Source organism: Gopherus flavomarginatus, chromosome 12 (assembly GCF_025201925.1).
Source record: "Gopherus flavomarginatus isolate rGopFla2 chromosome 12, rGopFla2.mat.asm, whole genome shotgun sequence".
Classification (NCBI taxonomy): domain Eukaryota; kingdom Metazoa; phylum Chordata; order Testudines; family Testudinidae; genus Gopherus; species Gopherus flavomarginatus.
This window is the reverse complement of record NC_066628.1, coordinates 1,249,027-1,274,105: the sequence shown is the minus strand read 5'-3', so window position 1 is coordinate 1,274,105 and position 25,079 is coordinate 1,249,027. Positions and strand designations below refer to the sequence as shown.

The 25,079-nt window shown below is 49.3% G+C and overlaps 1 long non-coding RNA gene and 1 pseudogene across 1 annotated transcript; one reads left to right on the top strand and one right to left on the bottom strand.

Moving 5' to 3' along the window:
• The window catches only part of LOC127033086 (class I histocompatibility antigen, F10 alpha chain-like), a 28,551-nt pseudogene extending 7,779 nt beyond the window's left edge, over positions 1–20,772 (top strand).
• Positions 15,127–15,704, bottom strand: LOC127032778 (uncharacterized). Its single transcript, XR_007768921.1, has 2 exons — positions 15,268–15,704; positions 15,127–15,231 (listed from the first exon to the last, which is right to left on the bottom strand). It is a non-coding gene; the product is annotated as an uncharacterized LOC127032778 (long non-coding RNA).
• Positions 20,773–25,079: the final 4,307 nt, after the last annotated feature.

The window sequence follows — 25,079 nt, the reverse complement described above, 5'->3', positions numbered from 1 at the left end:
TAATGCACATTGGAAAAAATAACCTCAACTATACATACAATATGATGGGGGCTAATTTAGCTACAACGAGTCAGGAAAAAGATCTTGTCGTCATCGTGGATAGTTCTCTGAAGATGTCCACGCAGTGTGCAGAGGCGGTCAACAAAGCAAACAGAATGTTAGGAATCATTAAAAAGGGATAGAGAATAAGACTGAGAATATATTATTGCCCTTATATAAATCCATGGTACGCCCACATCTCGAATACTGGGTACAGATGTGGTCTCCTCATCTCAAAAAAATATACTGGCCCTAGAAAAGGTTCATTAAAGGGCAACTAAAATGATTATGGGTTTGGAGAGGATCCCATATAAGAAGAGATTAAAGAGCCTAGGCCTCTTCAACTTGGAAAGAGGAGACTAAGGGGGGGATATGGTAGAAGTATAGAAAATCATGAGTGATGTGGAGAAAGTGGATATGGAAAAGTTATTTACTTATTCCCATAATACAAGAACTAGGGGTCAACAGATGAAATGAATAGGCAGCAGGTTTAAAACAAATAAAAGGAAGTTTTTCTTCACACAGCGCACAGTCAACTTGTGGAACTCCTTACCTGAGGAGGTTGTGAAGGATAGGACTATAACAGTGTTTAAAAGAGAACTGAATAAATTAATGGAGGTTAAGTCATAAATGGCTATTAGCCAGGATGGGTAAGGAATCGTGTCCCTAGCGTCTTTTTGTCAGAGGATGGAGATGGATGATGTCACGGAGTGTGGGGGAGTCAGGGCCCTGCACCCCCAGCTTCATGCAATTCCCCAGGACTCTCAGCCAGCCAGTAAAGCAGAACGTTTATTTAGACGACAGGAACACAGGTTTTACAGGCATAGATAACAGGATCCTCCCCAATTAAGTCCATCTTGGGGTCCCAGGAGCACCACAGCCCCATTGGGGGGTCAGAGCCCTGTTTGTGCTTCCCTCCATTCCCCAGCTCCTGAAACTCCTCTCACTCTCCAGCCTTTTGTCCAGCTTCCCAGGCAGAGGTGTCACCTGGCCTCTCCCCATTCCTGGGTTCTCGGGTTACATGCTCAGGTATTCTCTCTACAGCCAGTCTCCCATCCCCCAATGCAGATCGTCCTCCCTCAGCATTCACAGACTACAGCAAGAACAATCCCAGTTCATCACAGATGGCAGGAGAGAGATCACTTGATCATCGCCTGTTAGCTTCACTCTCCCTGGGACACCTGGCATTGACCACTGTCAGTAGACAGGATACTGGGCTAGCTGGACCTTTGGTCTGACCCGGTACAGCCATTCTTATGTTCTTATGTTATGTTCTAAGGACTACTTAGAAAAGCTGGACGTTCACAAGTCCATGGAGCCAGATCTAATGATTCCGAGGGTGCTGAGGGACTTGATGGATGTGATTGCAGAGTTATTGGCCATTATCTTTGGAAACTCGGGGCGATTGGGGGAGGTCCAGGACAATTGGAAAAAGGCAAATGTAGTGCCCATCTTTTAAAAAAGGGAAGAAAGAGAACGCGAGGAACTAGAGACCTGTCAGCCTCACCTCAGTCCCCAGCAAAATCATGGAGCAGGTCCTCAAGGAATCAATTCTGAAGCGCTTATAGGAGAGGAAAGTGATCAGGAACAGTCAGCATGGATTCCCCAAGGGCAAGTCATGCCTGACCAACCTGATTGCCTTCTCTGATGAGATAATTGGGTCTGCGGATGAGGGAAAAGCAGTGGATGTGATATTTCTTGATTTTAGCAAAGCTTTTGATACGGTCTCCCGCAGTATTTTTGCCAGCAAGTTAAAGAAGTATGGGCTGGATGAATGGACTATAAGGTGGATAGAAAACTGGCTAGATTGTCGGGCTCAGCGGGTAGTGATCAATGTCTCGATGTCTAGTTGGCAGCTGGTTTCAAGTAGAGTGCCCCAGAGGTCATTCCTGGGGCTGATTTTGTTCAACATCTTTATTAATATTCTGGAGGATGGGATGGATTTGCATCCTCAGCAAGTTCACAGGCGACACTACGCTGGGGGGAGAGGTAGATACGCTGGAAGGTGGGATAGGGTCCAGAGCAAACTAGACAAATTGGAGGGTTGGGCCAGAAGAAACCTGATGAGGTTCAACAAGGACAAGTGCAGAGTCCCACACTTAGGATGGAAGAATCCCATGCACTGCTACAGGCTGGGGACCAAGTGGCCAGGTAGCAGTTCTGCAGAAAAGGACCTAGGGGTTACAGTGGACGAGAAGTTGGATATGAGTCAGCAGTGTGCTCTTGTTGCCAAGAAGGCTAACGGCATATTGGGCTGCATTAGTAGGAGCACTGCCAGCAGATCAAGGGAAGTGATTATTCTTCTCTGTTCGGCACCAGTGAGTACTGCATCCAGTTTTGGGCCCCCTACTATAGAAAGGATGTGGACAAATTGGAGAGAGTCTAGCAGAGGGCAATGAAAATGATTAGGGGGCTGCAGCACATGACTTATGAGGAGAGGCTGATGGAACTGGGATTGTTTAGTCTGCAGAAGAGAAGAATGAGGGGGGATTTGATAGCTGCTTTCAACTACCTGCAGGGGGGTTCCAAAGAGGATGGATTTAGACTGTTCTCAGTGGTGGCAGATGACAGAACAAGGAGCAATGGTCTCAAGTTACAGTGAGGGAGGTTTAGGTTGGATATTAGGAAACACTATTTCGCTAGGAGGGGGGTGAAGCACTGGACTGGGTTCCCTAGGGAGGTGGTGGAATCTCCTTCCTTAGAGGTTTTTAAGGCCCAGCTTGACAAAGCCCTGGCTGGGATGATTTAGTTGGTGTTAGTCCTGAGGTCCCTTCCAACCCAGTGATTCTATTTACAGTTGGTTTTAGGAAAATCCCTGTATTCCCTTTCCTTTGGTTTTGTGAAGATAAGTCAGGGGAAGGGAATAGCTCTTAGTGTTTGGGCAGCTTGGAGAAGGTCAGTAATAGTGATCCCTGTTTGCTGATGTCTTTTTTTCTCTTTCTCTCTCAGTAACTCATTCCCTGCAGTATTTCCGCACTGCAGTCTCTAACCCTGAACCTGGACTCCCAGCATATGCCTCTGTTGGGTATCTCGACGACAACCTCTTTGTTGAGTGTGACAGTGACAGTGGGCTGTACAAACCACGAGCCCAGTGGATAAAAGACAATGTGGGTGCTGATTACTGGGAGAGTGGTACCAGACGTGGAATCGCAAAACAGCAGGTGTTCAAAGACAGCATGAGAATTTTAATGGAGCGCTACAATCAGACTGGGGGTGAGTTTGAGAGAAATAACAAATCCTACAGGCCTAAAGGAGAGGGGAATATTTATAGTGCTTGTGTGTTAGTTACCCTGACTTCACAGCCAGTCATCTCTAGATCACGTCCCTCGTTTCACTTCCATGTATGTTTTATTAGACCTGAGGCACAATGTAGAAAAGTACAAGGAAAGAGCAGAAGGAGAATAGTTCTGCTCAGGATGGTGTTTCCCAGAAAGAAACGCACTGTGCCTGACTCACCTATCCTGCACCTTGTGTCACATTCACACCTCTGGAAAGTGGGTGAATAATAGTACAGTGCCAGAGGTCTCCATTCACAAAGGTGGAAATATTTTACGCTCACTTTGCACTCCCTGGGCTGAATCCCCAAAATCACCAGAGCAGAATTCCTCTGTAAACCACATTTACATCCCCCAGTCCTGGATCTGGTTCACATTCCTCACTCCCAGCCTTAGGACTGCTGAAAAGTATGCCAGTTTGCAGCAGCCCATGAGGGGCTATTACTCCAGATGGGGGTTACACGGTAGCCACAGTCTCTCTGCAACCAGGGCTGGCTCCAGGTATCAGTGGAACAAGCACGTGCCTGGGACGGCACATGCTAAGGGGTGGCATTCCGTCCATTCTTGGGGTGGCACAGTCTGGGTGGCTTTTTGTTTTTGTTCTTTAGCAGTTCGGGCGGCAGCAATCCAAGCGTTTTTTTTCTCTTTTGCTTGGGGAAGCAAAAATAGTAGAGCTGGCCCTGTCTGCAACCCTCTCCCTAAACCAGGACTTGAGCGCTGGTCTACACTACAAAATTACTTCAGTATAACTAGATTGCTCGGCTGTGAATAATCCATACCCCTGAGTAATGTAGTTATACTGACTTACCCACTGGTGTGGGTGGCACTATGGTGGCGTGAGAGTTTCTCCCACTGGCATAGCTATCATCTCTTGCAGAGATGGATACACTAAGCCAACAAGTGAAGCCCTCACCCATCAGTTTTGAGTGTCTTCATTAACACCCTACAACAGTGCAGCTGCACTGATGTAGCGTTTCTAGTGTAGACCTGCGTGAGAAAGTGGGGTGGCCTACAGCCAGCTATTCAGCTCTGTACCCCCCAGGTTTGCCCCCACCTTGAGTAAATTTTCATTTGCCCAATAAGGGCTGCTTTAGAGACACTTTGTCCTACCTAGTGGCACAGAGGAGCCATATGAGAGGTCAGGGTGTGGCCAATATAATTGATTAGAGGGCATTTTAGTTTTCAAAATAGTTAATTTAATTAACTTAAGTTCTACTAACTACGTATAATGGGAATTGCACTTCTAAGTCACATAGGTATTTTTTTTGAAATCCCACTGCACTGCACACCTAGTTGTAAATGACTGCAGGATCAGGCTCTTGTGTGTGTTTCAGGGTTTCACACTCTGCAGCGCAGGAGCGGCTGTGAGATTCGGGAGGATGGCAGCATCGGAGGGTCCCGGCAACTTGCATATGATGGGGACGACTTCCTCAGCTTTGATATGAACACTTACACATGGGTCGCTGCGGCAAGGAAGCTGAGATCACCCAGCGCAGATGGAATGAGGATACAGCCGATCTTCAGTATCGGAAGCAGTACACAGAGAAGGAGAGTATTGAGGGGCTAAGAAAATACCAGCAGTATGGGAACGAGGTTCTTCAAGGGAGAGGTGAGGGGTGAAGTAGTAGAGCAAAGGCATATCCTAGAGCAAGAGTCACCAAACGGTCGATTGTGATCAACTGGTCGACCCTAGAGACTCTCCCTGTGGATTGCGATCTCTGGCAGTGCAGTGGGGCTGCCACTAAGGCAGGTTCCCTGCCTGGAGTGGCCCCACGCCATTCCTGGAAGTGACCAGCATGCCCCTGCAGCCTGTGGGGTAAGGCTGGGCAGGGGTCTCTGTGCGCTGCTCCTGCCTGCAAACACCTCCCTCACAGCTTCCATTGTCCAGGAATGGGAAACTGTGGCCAATGGGACCTGTGGGGCAGTCCCTGCAGAGAGGGGCAGCGTGTGGAGCCACGTACCCCCCCAGGGGCCTCACTGGCATGTTGGTCTCTTCCAGGAATGACGTGGGGCCGGGGCAGGCAGGGAACCTGCCTTAGCCTTGCTGCACTGCTGACCAGGAGCCATCCGAGGTAAGTGCTGCCCGGTGGAAGCCTGTACCCCAGGCCTGAGCCCCCTCTCAGAGCCAGTACCCCGTACCCCGACCTGCACCCAAACTCCCTCCCAGAGCTTGCACCCCTCACCCGCTCCTGCACCCCAACCACCTGCCCCAGCCCAGAGCCCCCTCCCACACTGAACCGCCCCCCCCCAAGCCCCTGCCTCAGCCTGATGAAAGTGATAGAGGGTGGGGGAGAGTGAGCAATGGAGGGGGTGTGTGGATGGAGTGAGTGGGGTGGGGCTTTGGGGACAGGGTGGGGCCTCCCTTCCTCCATGGGGTGGAAGAGAGGAGGGACGCAGTGAACGGTGGGGGTCTCAGGGAAGGTGGAGTGGAGTGACTTGGGGAGGGGGTAAAGAGGGGAGAGACTTGACGGGCAAGAGGGCCAAGTGTGAGTGGGGCCTGGCATAGGCACCAACTCTGTGGGTGCCCTGGGGCTGGAGCACCCACGGGGAAAAATTAGTGGGTGCTCTGCACCCACTGGCAGCCGAAGTCCCTTCCCCCCGGCCCCACCTCCTCCTCCCCTGAGCGCACTGCATCCCTGCTCCTCTGCCTGCCTCCCAGCGTTTCCTGCCCGACTGCCGCCAAACATCTGTTTGACAGCATTAGAATGCTCCAGGAGGGAGCGGGAGGAGTGGAAACGTGGCATGCTCAGGGGAGGAGGAAGCGAGGCAGGGATGGGAGGAAGGGGTTCAATAGAGCAGGGAGGGGCTGGAGTTGTGGTAGGGACTTTGGGGAAGGGGCTGGAATGGGGGTGGGGCAGGGGCAGGGCCTCATGGAAGGGGTGGAGTTGGGGTGGGGCCAAGGGCAGAGTGGGGGTCGAGCACCCGTCAGTGTGAGCAGAAGTCGGTGCCTATGGAGCCGGGGGCGGAGTGGGAGTGGAGTGTGGGCTTGGCCTCAGGAGGCAGCTGCACAGGGGGTGGGGCCAGGGGAGCTTCCAGCACTCGGGCCAGACTCTCTAAATGCTAGAGCCACACACCGTCCATGCTAGAGCAGTGTTTCTCAACGAGCGGTCCATGGACCAGCGCCAGCCCCTGAGGTCTCCCTACACAGTTTCGGAAGACAGTAAACCTGGTCCCTGGTATCAAAAAGGTCTGGAAACACTGCCCAAGACTTGGTAATAGGGTATTTTCCCCTCTCCTGCTTCAGAGAATCTCTGTCCAACCCCGATCTGAATGTCAAAGCGGAGCAGTTTAGCTGATCTATGTCCACCTCCCATCCTGTGTCTGAGGGGTAAAGGAATCGGAGACACCATCAGACAAATGACTAAATCATTGTTGATAAATCTCTTCTCAATGCAGCTTCCATCTCTAAGTCATTATTATTATTTGTTACCTGTTTTGTAGTAGTGCCTAGGAGCACCAGTCATGGCCCTGGACCTCATTGTGCTAGATACTGTACGAACACAGGACAAAGACTGTCCATGCCCCAAGGAGCTTGGGAGGGGAGGAGGGAGGAGAATGCTCCTCACTCAGGGAGTCTCTGGTTCTTCCAGTACATACTGAGACCTTCCTCAAATTAAACGTCCGTGTTCCCAATCTCCTGTTTCAGACCCTGCTGTACAAATTCCCTTATTTAGATGCCCTCGTGGGCCCCATGGCACCCATGGGCACCGTGGTGGGGATCCCTGCTCTAGGGTTTGTGTTTTCAAGCTTTTCTCCTTAACCATAAATCTTAGAGACTTAATTTTTTGTATTATTACTAGTGAAAGCAGAGAGTCTATCCCACAGTCCCATGATTCCAGGAGGTGGGGCTTTAAGAAAAACCAAACATTCCAAAGGGTGGCAACATTGTCTTCATGACCAGGGAACAGAGGCACATCTCCCTTATTGGCTAGGTATCAATACAAATAATAAGGCAATGGAGAATTCTGGCTGCACCCCATGGTGACCTGAGCTGAGACTGAATGGGACCCTTCCCCATGAGTGGTAGAGGGCTGTTCCCTGCCTGTAACTCTGACTCTTCCACTCCCACACTCCACAACTTCTCTCCCGTTCTTGAGCCTCAAAATGTTTAATTCTCCAGGCCATCAGGAGTGGCTGCACAGATGAAGTAGTAAGCGCAGTGGTTCAGGCACCTGGCTAGGGACTCAAGGACATTGAATTGGGCTTCTCTCTCAGCTGCAGACCCTTTCTGGGAGCTCAACACCTCTGCTGTTTTTGCAGGAAGCTGTGGGGTGGAGGAAGGGAGCCTCTCTCAGAACTTTTAGCCCAGTGGTTTGGGCATTACTTGGGCTGTGGGAGACTCCTGATTCCAGGCCCCTCTCTGCCTGCATGGGAGATGGGATTTGTGCAGGGCTCTGACACATCACAGGGGTGCCCTGGCCACCAAGCTCTGGAGAGTTCTGCTTTGGGAGCTGTTCTGCTATGGATAAATGATGAGGGATGGAGCAGAGGCACTGGCCCCAGGGTCGCCCGCCTCCCAGGTGAGGGCTCCAACCACCCAGCTGCAGAGCCATTCTCACACTTGCTCTCTCTTTCTCTGGTTGGATCAGATTCTGCCTGCAAGTTAGATGGAGGAATGTCTATCGTCCCCTCCTTTGTGCATTGCTCTGGGGCTTTGGCATCCGAACAGCTGCTGTGAGGCTGCACTGTACATGCCCAGAGGCAGGAACGCAGGTCCTTACGAAACTTTTACTGCAAAAACCCATAGGTGCTGAGTGAGTTTAGGTGCCTACAGGGTTTGGCAGCAGCTGAGTGGAAGCTTAGTGAATCCCAGGGGGGCCTGATGTTTTAGGTGCCTAAAGAGGCAGTTAAGTGCTTAAGTCCTATTGTGAATCTAGCCCATATATTCTCTGAGCCTTGGTTTCTCATTTGTACAAAGGGGTTAACAGCTCTGCCTCTCTAAGGTGAAAATTGTGTTAGTTCTCACATTAAAGATGGTGAGTTGCTCAGACATAACAGTAGTGAAGGCTAGAGAAGTAAATAGATGTGAGTGCTGCTCTCCAAATGACTTCTAATACCGTTGGCTTTTCAGAACCCGCAGCCATTGAGGTGTCAGACAAGGCAACCACTGACGGGCTCACCAGGCTCTCCTGCAGGGCCTATGGCTTCTACCCCCGGGACATCGCTGTGACCTGGATGAAAAACGGGGAGATGAGAGAGCAAGAGACTCAGCGAGGGGACATCCTACCCAGTGGGGATGGGACCTACCAGATTCGGGCAACCTTGGAGATCAATCCCAAGGAGGGAGGCCGTTACTCATAGACTCATAGACTCATAGGTCAGAAGGGACCAATCTGATCATCTAGTCTGACCTCCTGCACAAGGCAGGCCACAGAACCCCACCCATCCAATTTTATAACAACCCCTATCCCAGGATCGAGTTATTGAAATCCTCAAAAATGGTTTGAAGACCTCAAGCTGCAGAGAAACCACCAGCAAGTGACCCGTGCCCCACGCTGCAGGGGAAGGCGAAAAACCTCCAGGGCACCTGCCAATCCGCCCTGGAGGAAAATTCCTTCCCGACCCCAAATATGGCGATCAGCTAAACCCTGAGCATGTGGGCAAGAGTCACCAGCTAGCACCCAAGAAGGAATTCTCTGCAGCAACTCAGTACCCATCGCATCCAACATCTCCCCGCAGACCATTGAGCAGACCTGTCTGGTGGTAATTCAAGATCAATTGCCCAAATTAACGATCCTATCATAACATCCCCTCCATATACTTATCAAGCTTTGTCTTAAAGCCAGGAAAGTCTTTTGCCCCTACTACTTCCCTCGGAAGGCTATTCCAGAACTTCACTCCCCTAATGGTCAGAAACCTTCGTCTAATTTCAAGTCTAAACTTCCTAATATCCAGTTTATACCCATTCGTCCTCGTGCCTACATTAGTACTAAACCTAAATAATTCCTCTCCGTCCCTAACGTTAACCCCCTTGATATATTTATATAGTGCGAGCATATCCCCCCTCAGCCTTCTTTTGGCCAGGCTAAACAAGCCAAGCTCTTTGAGTCTCCTTTCATAAGGCAGTTTTTCCATTCCTCGGATCATCCTTGTAGCCCGTCTCTGAACCTGTTCCAGTTTGAATTCATCCTTCTTGAACATGGGACACCAGAACTGCACACAGTATTCCAGATGGGGTCTCACCAACGCCTTATATAACGGTACTAACACCTCCTTATCCTTGCAGGAAATACCCCGCCTGATGCATCCCAAAATCGCATTTGCTTTTTTAACAGCCGTATCACATTGGCGACTCATAGTCATCCTGCTATCAACCAGTACCCCAAGGTCCTTCTCCTCCTCCGTCGCTTCCAACCGATGCGCCCCCAACGTATATCCAAAATTCTTATTACTAATTCCTAAATGCATGACCCTGCACTTTTCACTGTTGTACTTCATCCTATTTCTATTACTCCAGTTTACAAGGTGGTTCAGATCTTCCTGAATAGTATCCCTGTCCTTCCCCGTGTTAGCAATACCCCCCAGCTTCGTGTCATCCGCAAACTTTATTAGCACATTCCCGCTCTTTGTGCCAAGGTCAGTAATAAAAAGGTTAAATAAGATCGGTCCCAAAACCGATCCTTGAGGGACTCCACTGGTGACCTCCTTCCAGTCCGACAGTTCACCTTTCAATACAACCCTCTGGAGTCTCCCCTTTAACCAGTTCCTTATCCACCTTACAACTTTCATATTCATCCCCATCTTTTCCAATTTAACTAACAGCTCCCTGTGCGGAACCGTGTCGAACGCCTTACTGAAATCTAGGTAAATTATATCTACCGCATTTCCTTTATCCAAGTAATCCGTCACCTTCTCAAAGAAGGAGATCAGATTGGTTTGGCACGATCTACCTTTAGTAAATCTGTGTTGCAATTCGTCACAATTACCATTGACCTCTATGTCCTTAACTACTTTCTCCCTTAAAATTTTTTCCAAGACCTTACATACTACAGACGTCAAGCTAACAGGCCTATAATTACCCGGATCACTCTTATTCCCTTTCTTAAAAATAGGAACTACATTAGCAATCCTCCAGTCATATGGCACAACCCCCGAGTTTATCGATTGCTTAAAAATTCTCGCTAACGGGCTCGCAATTTCACGCACCAGTTCCTTTAATATCCTCGGATGGAGATTGTCCGGGCCCTCCGACTTCGTCCCATCGAGCTGTTCAAGTACGGCCTCTACCTCAGTTGCGGTAATATCCACTTCCATATCCACATTCCCGTTTATCATCCCTCCATCATCGCAAGGTTCCTCACTAGTCTTATTAAAAACTGAGGCAAAGTACTTGTTTAGATGTTGGGCCATGCCTAGGTTATCCTTAACCTCCATTCCATCCTCAGTGTATAGCGGCCCCACTTCTTCTTTCTTTGTTTTCTTCTTATTTATGTGGCTGTAGAACCTTTTACTATTGGTTTTGATTCCCTTTGCAAGGTCCAGTTCAATGCGGCTTTTAGCCTTCCTCACTTTATCCCTACATGTTCTGACCTCACCAAGGTAGCTTTCCTTACTGATCCTGCCTTCCTTCCACTCCCTGTAAGCTTTCTGCTTTTGTCTAATCCCCTCTCTGAGTTGTTTGCTCATCCAGTTTGGCCTACAACTCCTGCCCATGGTTTTTTTCCCCTTTCTCGGGATGCAGGCTTCCGACAGTCTCCGCAGCTGTGACTTAAAGTAATTCCAGGCCTCCTCCACATTTAAATCCACTAATTCCTCCATCCAATCCACTTCCCTAACTAATTTCCTTAACTCTTTAAAATTAGCCCTCGAGAAGTCAAAAACCCTAATCCCAGATCTACATTTGTTTATCCTTCCATCTAGTTTGAACTGAATCAGCTCATGATCACTCGAACCAAGGTTGTCCCCTACCACCATTTCTTCTACGAGGTCCTCACTGCTCACCAACACCAAATCTAAAATGGCATCCCCTCTTGTAGGTGCTTCAACTACTTGATGAAGAAATCCATCCGCTATCACATCCAGAAAAATCTGACCCCTATTATTCTTGCAAGAACTCGTCCTTCAGTCTATATCTGGGAAGTTGAAGTCCCCCATAATCACACATTTCCCCTTTGTGTTTACTTCATTAAAGACATTAAAGAGGTCTCTATCCATATCCCAATCCGATCCTGGCAGTCTGTAGCACACCCCAAGCGCTATCTCAGGGGAAGCTCTAGTTGCTTTTTTACCCAGTGTGATTTTTGCCCAGACAGACTCTGTCTTATCTATTCCATCGCTTCTTATTTCGCTACATTTAATTTCATCATTGATGTACAAGGCTACTCCACCACCTTTGCCTTTCTTCCTGTCTTTTCTAAACAGCACATAGCCTTCAATACCCGTGCTCCAGTCATGAGTACTATTCCACCAGGTTTCGGTAATCCCTATAATATCCGGCTTCACTTCCTGCACTAGTAACTCCAGTTCCTCCATCTTGTTACCTAGGCTCCTCACATTAGTGTACAGACCTTTTAATTTTTGGCGTTTGGCGTCAGTGACATTCTTTCCCCCGTCGTGCACAAACTTTCTACCACCAGCATCACCCGTTACTCTGGTTTCTACTCCACTATTCCTCCTTGGATCAAATCTTGGGGTCGCAAGGGTATCCCCGCTCACTTTGTTTACTTCCCTCTCCAGGTTATATTCTGGTGTGGAGATCTCCCGAACATCTCCCAACCATCTCCTGCCTTGTGGATCACAGCAGCCTGCCAGAGCCTCTCAATGTCTTCTGGGGTGAGGAGAGGGCAGAGTGCCTGTCTGGGAGAGGTGGAGGAGAATACACCAAAGGGAGGGGAGGGCTAGGGTTGAGACCCCATTGTCCTTATCGAAAGGTAAAACTCCACTGGCTAACTCTGTAAAAATGTCTCCCCTTTTCTGGGCTGGGGCTGGACCTCCTTGGAGTCTTATGTCTTCACTGCTGAAAAAAAGGGTGATGTGTGTTACCACGAGAGAGCCAAAATCCTAGTGGAGACCAGGCACACAGATAGTTTTTACCTCTCAGTCGCTAGGTACATAGAGGTAAAAACAACCCTTGTCTTGTTTCCATTAGGATTTCAGAGCTGTCTGCATGTAAAAAAACCACCTTTTTTGCAGCGAAGACAAGATTTACAGAGTTAACTTGGACTCTTACCTGGTGTTGCCCATAACTTGACTCCTGTCCACACACACAAACTTCTGGCCTGAGTTTAGTTGTATTTTAAACCTGGGCTAGCTGGCTCAGCTGGGGGCATAGGCTAAAGCCTGGATGCCACTTTCACTTGAGCTGGTTACCCCTATCCAGTGTCCTCCAGTGCCTTCCCACAATTTCCCCTAACTTGCTCTGGGTTGCTCCGAAGCTGAACTAAGAACACTTTTGCACAGGGACCCCAGCAGGACAGACAAGTTCTCCCACAATTCAGTAGGAAAGAATCGTAGAGCAGTTCAGTTCACTGCAGTGCAAAGAACCAACGGACGTGTCCCCAGAAGTCCTAACAACACACACAGGAGCGTGGCGCCAGTGTGCACACCATCACTTGAGTGCGAGATTGCAGCATGGCTGCTCTCACCTGGGCTAGGCTAAGCTGGGCACTCAAATCTGGGTGCCAATCACCTGAGTTAACTGCAGTGAAGACCTACCTAAGTCACATTTCAGTCATACCCACTAAGCCATATCCACATCGGAGCTGCACTAACCTGGATTAGGTGCTAGGTAGGACTTCTGGGGGCATATCCCACGATTCTTAGTGCTGCACTAAGCCGTGATGCGCTATGAATCGTTTTGCAGTGAATAGTGAGAGAACGTGTCTGCCTTTCCAGTGCCCCTGTGTGGAATGTTCTTAGCCCACCAAGTCAGTAAACTGAAGCAAGCAGCACACTCAGATGAGGATATTCCTGGCGTCATCTCTGTTTCAGTGCTGTGCCCCACCTCTGTTTGGATTTTTTTGTGTATCATTTTGTTATGTGCGGTTCTGGTGACAGAGTGGTGTCTGAGCTCAAGTCTCCAGCACCCCGCTGCTTAGAATGCAATTGTACGTGTTTATGTTCATTTGTGAGGCCTTGTTTCTAATCCAGTCTGTGATTTATTAGCATCTATCACACTTCTGAGTTTGGGTCTTGTACTCCGTCCATTTCCTCCCCCATCTGCACCTCAGACTCATCAGCCTGGCTCCTGCCTTATGTAGGTCTTCTATCCTGTTCCTACCTTCCCCAGCTACAGAGCTTGCTTTTAAAGGGGGCGCCATCGATACTTCAGTGATTCTTTCTACCCTGGCTCTGGGAGTGGAGTGGGGTTGGGGGGGTGGCTGGGAGCCAGGAATTTCGGTTCTCTCCCCGGCTCTGAGTGGGGATGGGGGGTTAGAGCGGGGGGGCTGGGAGCCAGGACTCCTGGGTTCTCTCCTTGGCTCTGGGAGGGGAGTGGGGGCTGGTGGGTCAGAGCAGGGGGGGGCTGGGAGCCAGGACTCCTGGGTTCTCTCCCCAGCTCTGGGAGGGGAGTGGGGGCTGGTGTTTAGAACAGGGGGGCTGGGAGCAGGACTCCTGAGTTCTTTCCCCAGCTCTGGGAGGGGGTGGTGGCTGATGGGTTAGAACATGGGGGGCAGGAGCCAGGGCTCCTGAGTTCTCTCCCTGGCTCTGGGAGGGGATTGGAGTCCAGTGGGTTAGAGCAGGGGGGCTGGGAGCCAGGACTCCTGAGTTCTCTTTCCACTAGCTCACTTTTGGCCTTGCCAAGAGACAGGAAAGGTCTCATTTCTCAGCTTCCCCCTCTCTGACATGGGGATAATGCTGCTGACCTATGTTCTTGGGGACCGTGAGGGTTCGTTATTGAATTTACACGTTTGGCACTCTGTGTTAGGTATATAGATTCATAGACCCTAGGACTGGAAGGGACCTTGAAAGGTCATCGAGTCCAGTCCCCTGCCGTCATGGCAGGACCAAATACTGTCTAGACCATCCCTGATAGACATTTGTCTAACCTACTCTTAAATATCTCCAGAGATGGAGATTCCACAACCTCCCTAGGCAATTTATTCCAGTGTTTAACTACCCTGACAGTTAGGAACTTTTTCCTAATGTCCATCCTAAATCTCCCTTGCTGCAGTTTAAGCCCATTGCTTCTTGTTCTATCATTGGAGGCTAAGGTGAACAAGTTTTCTCCCTCCTCCTGACGACACCCTTTTAGATACCTGAAAACTGCTATCATGTCCCCTCTCAGTCTTCTCTTTTCCAAACTAAACAAACCCAATTATTTCAGCCTTCCTTCATAGGTCATGTTCTCAAGACCTTTAATCATTCTTGTTGCTCTTCTCTGGACCCTCTCCAATTTCTCCACATCTTTCTTGAAATGCGGTGCCCAGAGCTGGACACAATACTCCAGTTAAGGCCTAATCAGCGCAGAGTAGAGCGAAAGAATGACTTCTCGTGTCTTGTTTACAACACACCTGTTAATGCATCCCAGAATCACATTTGCTTTTTTTGCAACCGTATCACACTGACTCATATTTAGCTTGTGGTCCACTCTGACCCCTAAATCTCTTTCTGCCATACTCCTTCCTAGACAGTCTCTTCCCATTCTGTATGTGTGAAACTGATTGTTCCTTCCTAAGTGGAGCACTTTGCATTTGTCTTTATTGAACTTCATCCGGTTTACCTCAGACCATTTCTCCAATTTGTCCAGATCATTTTGAATTTTGACCCTGTCCTCCAAAGCAGTTGCAATCCCTCCCAGTTTGGTATCATCCGCAAACTTAATAAGCGTACTTTCTATGCCAACATTGTTGTACAGACAAAACTACACAGGATCTTTTCAGGGGGCAAGACAAAGATACCACATTTATTATGATAACAATTTGATTTATGACTAATAACTAATATCTTAATTCTTATACACACACATTATACCTAATACCTATACATACACACACACACATTCTCATACACACACACTCACACACACACACACACACATCCATCAGGTGTTCTGCAGCTGCTGCATAGTTACCAGTCCTGAAGATAGCTTAAGTTCATAGCTTGATTTTTGCAGCTTGGGTTCGTAGCTTGTGGCAGCTAACTGGCCAGGAAAGCCGGGCACAAGGACAAGCTGGATCTCTGTTGGGCCTGCACCGATGTCCTTCCATGTTGGCAGCAGAATGTTACCCAGAGTCTCTCATCTCACCCTTCTTTTTTATAGGCTTTTAGTTTGGATTCAAAGTCTATAGGTCTTGCTGTGTCACACTGCCTCTGGGTTTGGATTGATCACCCATCAATTGCAGGGGTGACTTTCAGCCTTGAACCTGGCTCTGATCTTGCTTCTGTTGTTCTGTTGTCCTTTTCTTTTTAGGGTGGATGCTTCTTACTTTGTTTAGGGCTATTGTCTAGGTCTTCAGCTGTTGGTATTTGAATATCTCATCAGGACAGGCTGGGGCTGGAGGTTGATTCCGTCATCCACACATACCTCATTCACACATCTAAACTAAACTAATAAGATTACAGCAGGGTTTGCAAAAATGAAGGTTGGAGGAAGCTTTTACAAAATGGAGTGAGTGTTTTAAAATGGGGTTTGAATTACAATATGGAACAGAAGTTACAGTGTGGGCAAGTGTAGTGTGGATGGTGAACAGAAGTTACATTAATAAATTAAAAACAATTTCATTTATCAGTTCTACAACATCTAAGTCGTTGATGAAAATATTGAACAGAGCCGGTCCCAAAACAGACCCCTGCGGAACCCCACTTGTTATACCTTTCCAGCAGGATTGGGAGCCATTAATAACTACTCTCTGAGTACGGTTATCCAGCCAGTTATGCACCCACCTTATAGTAGCCCCATCTAAATTGTATTTGCCTAGTTTATCGATAAGGATATCATGCGAGACCGTATCAAATGCCTTACTAAAGTCTAGGTATACCACATCCACCACTTCTCCCTTATCCACAAGGCTCATTGTCCTATCAAAGAAAGTTATCAGATTGGTTTGACACGATTTGTTCTTTGTAAATCCATGCTGGCTATTCCCTATCACTTTACCACCTTCCAAGTGTTTGCAGATAATTTCTTTAATTACATGCTCCATTATCTTCCCTGGCACAGAAGTTAAACTAACTGGTCTGTAGTTTCCTGGGTTGTTTTTATTTCCCTTTTTATAGATGGGCACTATATTTGCCCTTTTCCAGTCTTCTGGAATCTGTCCCGTCTCCCATGACTTTCCAAAGATAATAGCTAGAGGCTCAGATACCTCCTCTATTAACTCCTTGAGTATTCTAGGATGCATTTCATCAGGTCCTGGTGACTTGCAGGCATCTAACTTTTCTAAGTGATTTTTTACTTGCTTTTTTTTAATTTTATCTTCTAAACCTACCCTCTTCCTGTAAGCATTCACTATATTAGACATTCCTTCAGACTTCTCAGTGAAGACCGAAACAAAGAAGTCATGAAGCATCTCTGCCATTTCCAAGTCTCCCGTTACTGTTTCCCCCTCCTCACTGAACAATGGGCCTACCCTGTCCTTGGTCTTCCTCTTGCTTCTAATGTATTGATAAAAAGTCTTCTTGTTTCCCTTTATTCCCATAGCTAGTTTGAGTTCATTTTGTGCCTTTGCCTTTCTAATCTTGCCTCTGCATTCCTGTGTTATTTGCCTATATTCATCCTTTGTAATTTGTCCTAGTTTCCATTTTTTATATGACGCCTTTTTATTTTGTAGGTCACGCAAGATCTCGTGGTTAAGCCAAGGTGGTCTTTTGCCACATTTTCTATCTTTCCTAACCATCGGAATAGCTTGCTTTTGGGCCCTTAATAGCGTCCCTTTGAAAAACTGCCAACTCTCCTCAGTTGTTTTTCCCCTCAGTCTTGATTCCCATGGGACCTTACCTATCAGCTCTCTGAGCTTACCAAAATCCGCCTTCCTGAAATCCATTGTCTCTATTCTGCTGTACTCCCTTCTACCCTTCCTTAGAATTGCAAATTCTATGATTTCATGATCACTTTCACCCAAGCTTCCTTCTACTTTCAAATTCTCAACAAGTTCCTCCCTATTGGTTAAAATCAAGTCTAGAACAGCTTCCCCCCTAGTAGCTTTTTCAACTTTCTGAAATAAAAAGTTGTCTGCAATGCAGTCCAGGAACTTATTGGATAGTCTGTGCCCCGTGGTGTTATTTTCCCAACATATATCTGGATAGTTGAAGTCCCCCATCACCACCAAATCTTGGGCTTTGGATGATTTTGTTAGTTGTTTGAAATAAGCCTCATCCACCTCTTCCACCTGATTAGGTGGCCTGTAGTAGACTCTCAGCACAACATCACCCGTGTTTTTTACCCCTTTTAGCCTAACCCAGAGACTCTCAACACTTCCGTCTCCTATGTCCATCTCCACCTCAGTCCAAGTGTGTACATTTTTAATATATATGGCAACACCTCCTCCCTTTTTCCCCTGTCTATCCTTCCTGAGCAAACTATACCCATCCACACCAACATTCCAGTCGTGTGTATTATCCCACCAAGTTTCAGTGATGCCAACAATGTCATAGTTGTATTTATTTATTAGCACTTCCAGTTCTTCCCGCTTATTACCCATACTTCTTGCATTTGTATATAGGCATCTAAGATACTGGTTTTATCTTGCCTCCCAGTTTTGCCCTGACCCTCCTTTCTCTCTGCCATTATAGCCCGTGCTCCCTCCTGTTTCCGACCCATCTCCCAGGTCTTCATGTTCCCTACTTTCCTGTGGGCTTTGCTCACCTGTCCCCGTTGAACTTATGTTACGTACGGTATAGGAATAATATCCTCTGAGGCTATATTGAAGTTTGCACGCGAGTTGCATAGAGCTGGTGAGAAGGGCAGGGGCAGCTACAACACATTGCCCTAATGTGGGGAGCAGGGTGACTGCCCCCTTTCATAGGGGAGGGGCCTGCCGCACCTGCTTCCAGAGCAGGAAGCAGAGATTCTGATCTCTGTAGTGGGGCAAGAGGATTCTGGGTATTTTTCTGTATTCACTGGCTCCTTTTCCATTTCAGAGCCCCAGTCCAATGTGGTCCCCATTGTGACTGGAGTGATCGGTGCCGTGGTGGCTGTTGTGGTGGCTGCAGTAGTCGGAATCATCATCTGGAGAAAGATTGGCTCAGGTAGAGTCCTGGGGTGGGTGGGTTTTCTGCCTTCTGTGGACTGGCTGGGCCATGCAGCCCTCGGGGCAGCAGCAATACAGAGCCCAGGATCAGTGCTGTGTGACTGTCCCTCTGGGGGCTGCGCCAGAGGCTCTGGCGTGGGAGCTGCTGCTGGGCCACAACCAGACACTACAGAGCAGTGATGGGCAACCTGTGGCCAATGGGCTGCATGCAGGCCGTCAGGATAATTCGTTGATGGACCACAAGACAGTTTGTTTACATTGACCGTCTGCAGGCACAGCCGCCTGCAGCTCCCAGTGGCCATGGTTCGCTGTTCCCCGCCAATGGGAGCTGCAGGAATTGGCACCTGCAGGCAAAGTGGCCGGCACGTCCCTGTGGACCCTGCTTCCCGCAGCTCCCATTGACCAGGAACAGCAAACCGCAGCCACTGGGAGCTGTGGGGGGGCTGTGCCTGTGGATGGTCAACGTCTGCAAAATGTCTCGCAGCCCACAACCAGATCACCCTGACAGGCCGCAGGTTGCCCACCACTGCTGTAGAGTAAGGGAGGAGCACTGCTCACACTGAGATGTCGTCTCCCTGCCCCTTGGACTTGATCTGTTGTGGGCCCCTGAATCTCTGAGCCCCAAATGTCAGTGCTGGCCTAAGGGCCTCATTTCTGGGCTGTGGGGACAGACGGGAGCCATCTCCTGCCTTGGGGACTGCACTCTCTGAAATCTGCCCTTCTCTCTCTGCAGGGAAAAAAGGAGCTGGCTACTCACCTCCAGGTAAGTGAGAGCAGCCCCGTTCCCCTGCCCCACACATACACAGCTCACCCCCTCTGAGCTACTGGCTGTGCAGCTGTTCATATTGACCCTGTGCACTCCATTCTCCCCAGGTTCACACAGGCTGGAGAAAAGTCCCAGAAAGGGACATTAAAATTCCAGTGTGACCTCTTCAGTTCCAGTTACTCTATACTCCATGCTTCTTTCTGTAATGTTTTAGGTTTAGCTGCTGTAGCCCAGAAGTCCCCAGGGCTCAGAGGCAGCTCAGTGTACTTGGGGTTAGTGACGAATTATCATCATCCCAGAAGCTAATACCTGTTAATCTCACACTGCTTCTGACATGGCTGTGAATTGGGTTTCGGTGCCTGTGAAATCCTGTTACATAATCAGTGAAAGATGAAGTGTGAGGAGAAGAGCATCTGGACCACCACTCCCCTCCCCCCCACGTTCAGGGAGATGCTAACCCCCTCTTCTCCTCCGCAGGAAGTTACCAAGGATCCAGCTCCTCTACAGAAAAAAACTTGATCAGTAAAGGAACGTCTGTCCCAGGTGACTTGTTCTCAGAGAGGCCGTTGGGGGAGACACTTAGCCCGAGTCATTTAAACTTGGAGTCATCCAGGCCCTGCCCCTTCGGGATCTTCAGCTAGTGCAGCTCCCAGATAAGCCACATGCACAGAGAGAACCAGAACTTCAGGCTTGAGAGTCCCAAGCCTCTGCCGCTGCTAGAGGGCATCACACACTGGTGCTCATTTAGCCATTGCCAGACATTATGCTAGTTTTCCCATGACAGGGTGAAACAGCCAGGAAAGGGTTAAGAGCTGCCTGCTCTGCAGGGGAAGGAAGGAAGGGGCATGGGAGGGAAGGGGCAGAGAGGGGAAAGGCTTCTGGGGAATTGCTTTGCTGGGTGTTTCTGCATGAGTTCTGGTGTTTCAGTAATAAATCCGACCTCCAAGCAGATGTGGGCATAGTACTGGTTCTTCCTGGACTGGTGAGAGTCACCAGCTTACACCTCCTTAACTGAGTGGTTCTTGGATAGGGTGGAACGTGTTAGGGTTTGCTCTTGTACAGAGCCCCACCCCCTTGGGCCCTTCTGCACAAGTTTACCTGCAAGGCATCCCTCCCTGATCCATACAGACAGCCCGGGGATCAGTCCTGATTCTCCCTCTGTTCTGTTTGTGCAGCGTAATGGAGCTGGTCAGAGTCTGTGCCGCAGGCTGCAGGGATCCCAGAGAGAAGAAACCAGCACAGACTGATCTCTCTGCAACCGCTAATCAGCACCTTCCTGTCTCCTTTTGTTTCCTGCAGTGTCCCATGAAGGTGTTCGGGCTACTCCCTGCCCACTTAGCAACTGCTTGCTTTGTAAACATATTAGAAAAAAATCATGACGTGATTGCAGAATGTATTTTCAACATAAAGAATAACAAGAAGCATATAAATTATGATTCTTCTTAAAGGGTTTTTTCTCTAAACACTGTTGTTTATCACTACTGGTGCCCCTATACAATGCAATAGCTGCTTTTGGGTCTGGTGACTCAGTTTTTTGTTAATGCTTATGATATAGTAAATCAGTGTTCTGGTAGAATCATAGAATATCAGGGTTGGAAGGGACCTCAGGAGCCATCTAGTCCAACCTCCTGCTCAAAGCAGGACCAATTCCCAACTAAATCATCCCAGCCAGGGCTTTGTCAAGCCTGACTTTAAAAACCTCTAAGGAAGGAGATTCCACCCCCTCCCTAGGGAACCCATTCCAGTGCTTCACCACCCTGCTAGTGAAAAAGTTTTTCCTAATATCCAACGTAAACCTCCCCCACGGCCACTTGAGACCATTGCTCCTTGTTCTGCCATCTGCCACCACTGAGAACAGTTTAGATCCATCCTCTTTGGAACCCCCCTGCAGGTAGTTGAAAGCAGCTATCAAATCCCCTCTCATTCTTCTCTTCTGCAGACTAAACAATCCCAGTTCCCTCAGCCTCTCCTCATAAGTCATGTGCTCCAGCCCCCTAATGATTTTTGTTGCCCTCCGCTGGACTCTTTCCAATTTTTCCACATCCTCCTTCTAGTGTGTGGCCCACAACTGGACACAGTACTCCAGATGAGGCCTCATCAATGTCAAATAGAGGGGAATGATCACATCCCTCAATCTGCTGGCAGTGCCCCTACTTATACAGCCCAAAATGCTGTTAGCCTTCTTGGCAACAAGGGCACATTGTTGACTCATATCCAGCTTCTCGTCCACTGTAACCCCTAGGTCCTTTTCTGCAGAACTGCTGCCTAGCCACTCGGTCTGTAGTCTGTAGCAGTGAATGGGATTCTTCTGTCCTAAGTGAAGGACTCTGCACTTGTCCGCGTTGAACCTCATCAGGTTTCTTTTGGCCCAATCCTCTAATTTGTCTAGGTCCCTCTGTATCCTATCCCTGCCCTCCAGCATATCTACCACTCTTCCCAGTGTAGTGTCATCTGCAGACTTGCTGAGGGTGCATGCAGTCCACGCCATCCTCCAGATCATTAATGAAGATATTGAACAAAACTGGCCCCAGGACCGACCCTTGGGGCACTTCACTTGAAACCGGCTGCCAACTAGACATGGAGCCGTTGATCACTACCCGCTGAGCCCGCCGATCTAGCCAGCTTTCTATCCACCTTATAGTCCATTCATCCAGCCCAGACTTCTTTAACTTGCTGGCAAGATACTGTGGTAGCACTGTTCCCATCAGCAGCCTGGGGAAAGCTCCATGGGGCAGGAATAACTTCTGGGTTTGATCTGTGAATCAGTGAGCCCCTCTCCATTTCCCCCGTTTCCCTGTTACTGAGGTCTTCTTCTGTACTGTGCCTGACCAAATGGGAGATGCTCAGGGTCAGCCAGTGTTCATGGGGGAGGCTCCCTAACAATCCTGCCCCTCCCCTCCAAAACCCTGTTCCACATGTCTCCCACCCACCCCCAACAACCCTCCAGGTTCACTCCCCGGCTCCTGCCCAGCAGTTACTTCCCTCTCCCTCAGCTCCTCCGTTACCCTTGACTCCCTTCAGCATTTGCACTGCTTCTGAGGTGGGTGGGAAATCCGGTTCTCTATTGTAGTTTAAATGAATTATTACCCTGAGTCTTTTTTGTTGTCTATGTTGTTACAATATACTTGCAGATAGGTATTTTGAAATACATTTTAAAAAAATTAATTGAAACTGGTGTGATTATATTGTGTTATTTTGTCAAAATATGCAGAATTTTAAAGTATTGTATGCAGAATTTTTTTAATATTTTGGCACAGAATTCCCCCAGCAGTGATTTAATTGCTGTCTCTGTGGTGCCTGGCTGCCATGGAGCTTTGCTGGCTACAGACCCAGCAAACAACCCGCTCTGATTAGCCACTAGAAGGAGCCCGCAGCTGCTTTATCACCCGCCTGTGAGTCAGGCCCTTTCCGAGAAATCACCCAGGAGAGGAGAAACCTCCCCTGGCTGGGCTCCGGGGGGGGGGGGGGGGTGCTGCTGCCTCGCTGTAACCCAGCCTGGGCATCCATCCGGCTGGGCGGGGAGCTGGTGTCTGATGCAGCTGGGACAGAGAAATCCCGTGTGCGCTAAACACTGCCTGTGTGACCCAGCCTGGGCCTCCTCTCCCGCCTGCCCTGGGGCAGCGCTGGGATGGGAGACCCAGAACCGGTCCTAGCTGGGTATGGGGCATCCGGGGGCAAAGACAAAGGCTGGGGGCGCGTGTGTGTGTGTGTCAGGTCATGCTGGTGCCCGGGATAAAGTCCCCTTTGGAGGGGTGGGTCACCCTGCATCCCAGCGAGTGGGCAGGGCTGGTGCAAGGATATTTTGCGCCCTAGGCGAAACTTCCACCTTGCGCCCTCTGCCCCCACCCCTCCCTCCAGAGCATTGCTTATTATAAACTTTCAAAAATAAGTACTGCATAATGTGGCATTGTTCATTAGAATTAATACATATTCGGCTTGAAAATTTATTATTTTCATTATTTAGCCTACATATTTAATGAAAATAATTGAATAACCTGACAGGGTGTGGGGCTGGCTGGCTCTGGGCAGGGCAGGGGATGCTAAGCTGGTTGGAGATGGGGTGTGGGGTTGGCTGGAGACAGGGGGTGCGGGACTTGGCTGCGTGCAGGGCAGGGGGTGTGGGGCTGGCTGCAAGCAGGGCAGGGGCTGCAGCAGGGACTGGATGGAGACAGGTGGTGTGGGGCTGGCTATGGACAGGGCAAGGAGTGCAGCAGGGGCTGGCTGCATGCAGGGCAGGGAGTGAAGGGCTGGCTGTGAGCAGAGCAGGGGGTGTGGGGTGGCTGGAGACAGGAGGTGTGGGGCTGGCTGTGGGCAGGGCAGGAGGTATGGGGCTAGCTGCAGGCAGGGCAGGGGGTGTGGGGCTGGCTGGATACAGGGGTGTGGGGCTGGCTAGAGACAGGGCAGGGGGTGTGAGGCTGGCTGTGGGCAGGGGGTGCAGCAGGGGTGGCTGCGGGTAAGGCAGGGGGTGAGGGGCTGGCTGGAGGCAGGGGAAGGGATGAGGGGCTGGCTGGATACAGGGGTGAGGGGTTGGCTGTGGGCAGGGCAGGGGGTGTGGGGCTGAGTGGAGGCAGGACAGGGGGTGAGGGGCTGGCTGGATACAGGGGTGAGGGGCTGGCTGGAGGCAGGGCAGGGGATGAGGAGTTGGCTGCAGTCAGGACAGGGGGTGTGGGGCTGGTTGTAGGCAGGGGCTGAGGGGCTGGCTGGATACAGGGGTGAGGGGTTGGCTGCAGTCAGGACAGGGGGTTCAGCTGCCATGGCTGGAGCTGGAGCACAGAGAGCAGCTGCAGAAGGAAGAGCTGTTGGACAGAAGCTGCTGAGAGGAACCGGCTCTGTCCCATGGAGAGATCCCACTGCAGGATCTGCATTTTAAATAGCAGTGGGGACGCCCCTGCAGCCCCTTTGCCCTGTCAGCCTGCTGGGCACTGGCTCTCTGCGGCTCACTCCCTAGGGGCTCTGCCCTGCTCCTCTTGCCCCCAGTCCCTCATTAGGCCTGGGGGCACGGAAAGCATGCAGCATATCTTTGTACTGTGTTAATGACTCCTGAACTGGGGGGGGGGGGGGCGCTATGTCTAATTGCTGCCACTGTCTCTTTCTTTGCTGGGCAATTAGATGACAATTAACTTGGAATAGCCCAGAGGGGTCAGAGCAGAGAAGGAGGGAGGAGAGACCTTTAGGTTTCAGTTCTGTGCAAAGCCGGTTAACTTCTCTTTTCAGCTGCCTATAAACAAACCTAGTAGAGAAAAGAGTTTCTTCCCCACATCCCCTCCCCCAAAAAATCGGTTATGATTTTAATGGATCCAGAAGCAAAATAATTCTGTAATCAAAAAGACAAGTTTCCTGCTTTCCCTTCCACAAAGATCTATTTCCAACCCAGGTAACTTATTATTTATTATCTGCAGTAACTATGTTCTCACGTTGGAATGATACACTATAGTGGGGTCGGAGTCCTCTGGAAACCCCTCAGCTCTCTTGCGGCGTTGGGAGTGAATGCTAGACCCTGGGTTCATTACTTTTACCTTCCTTCACGTGCCCATCTTTTGGCCATTCATTTTTGAAGTTAAATTAGATTTTCAAAACCCAGCTTTAAAATGATGCTCATGCCGACAATTGCAATTTAATTGTCCAAACGGGGAAATCGATGCCTTGAAATTATGGGATCTAATTTTAAAATTGTATTAAAAATGTGGCATTATAAAGGGGAAATATTTTAAAAGGTTTTACCAGCATCCCCATTACTGTTACCCAGGATTCTGCTTCAAGCAGTAACACAGGAGGGAGAGGGCAATGGACAGATTAGTGTCCCGTGGTACTTCAAACTAAAAGACATTTACTCTTAAATTATCTCGTGGATGCCTAATTGACGATCTAATA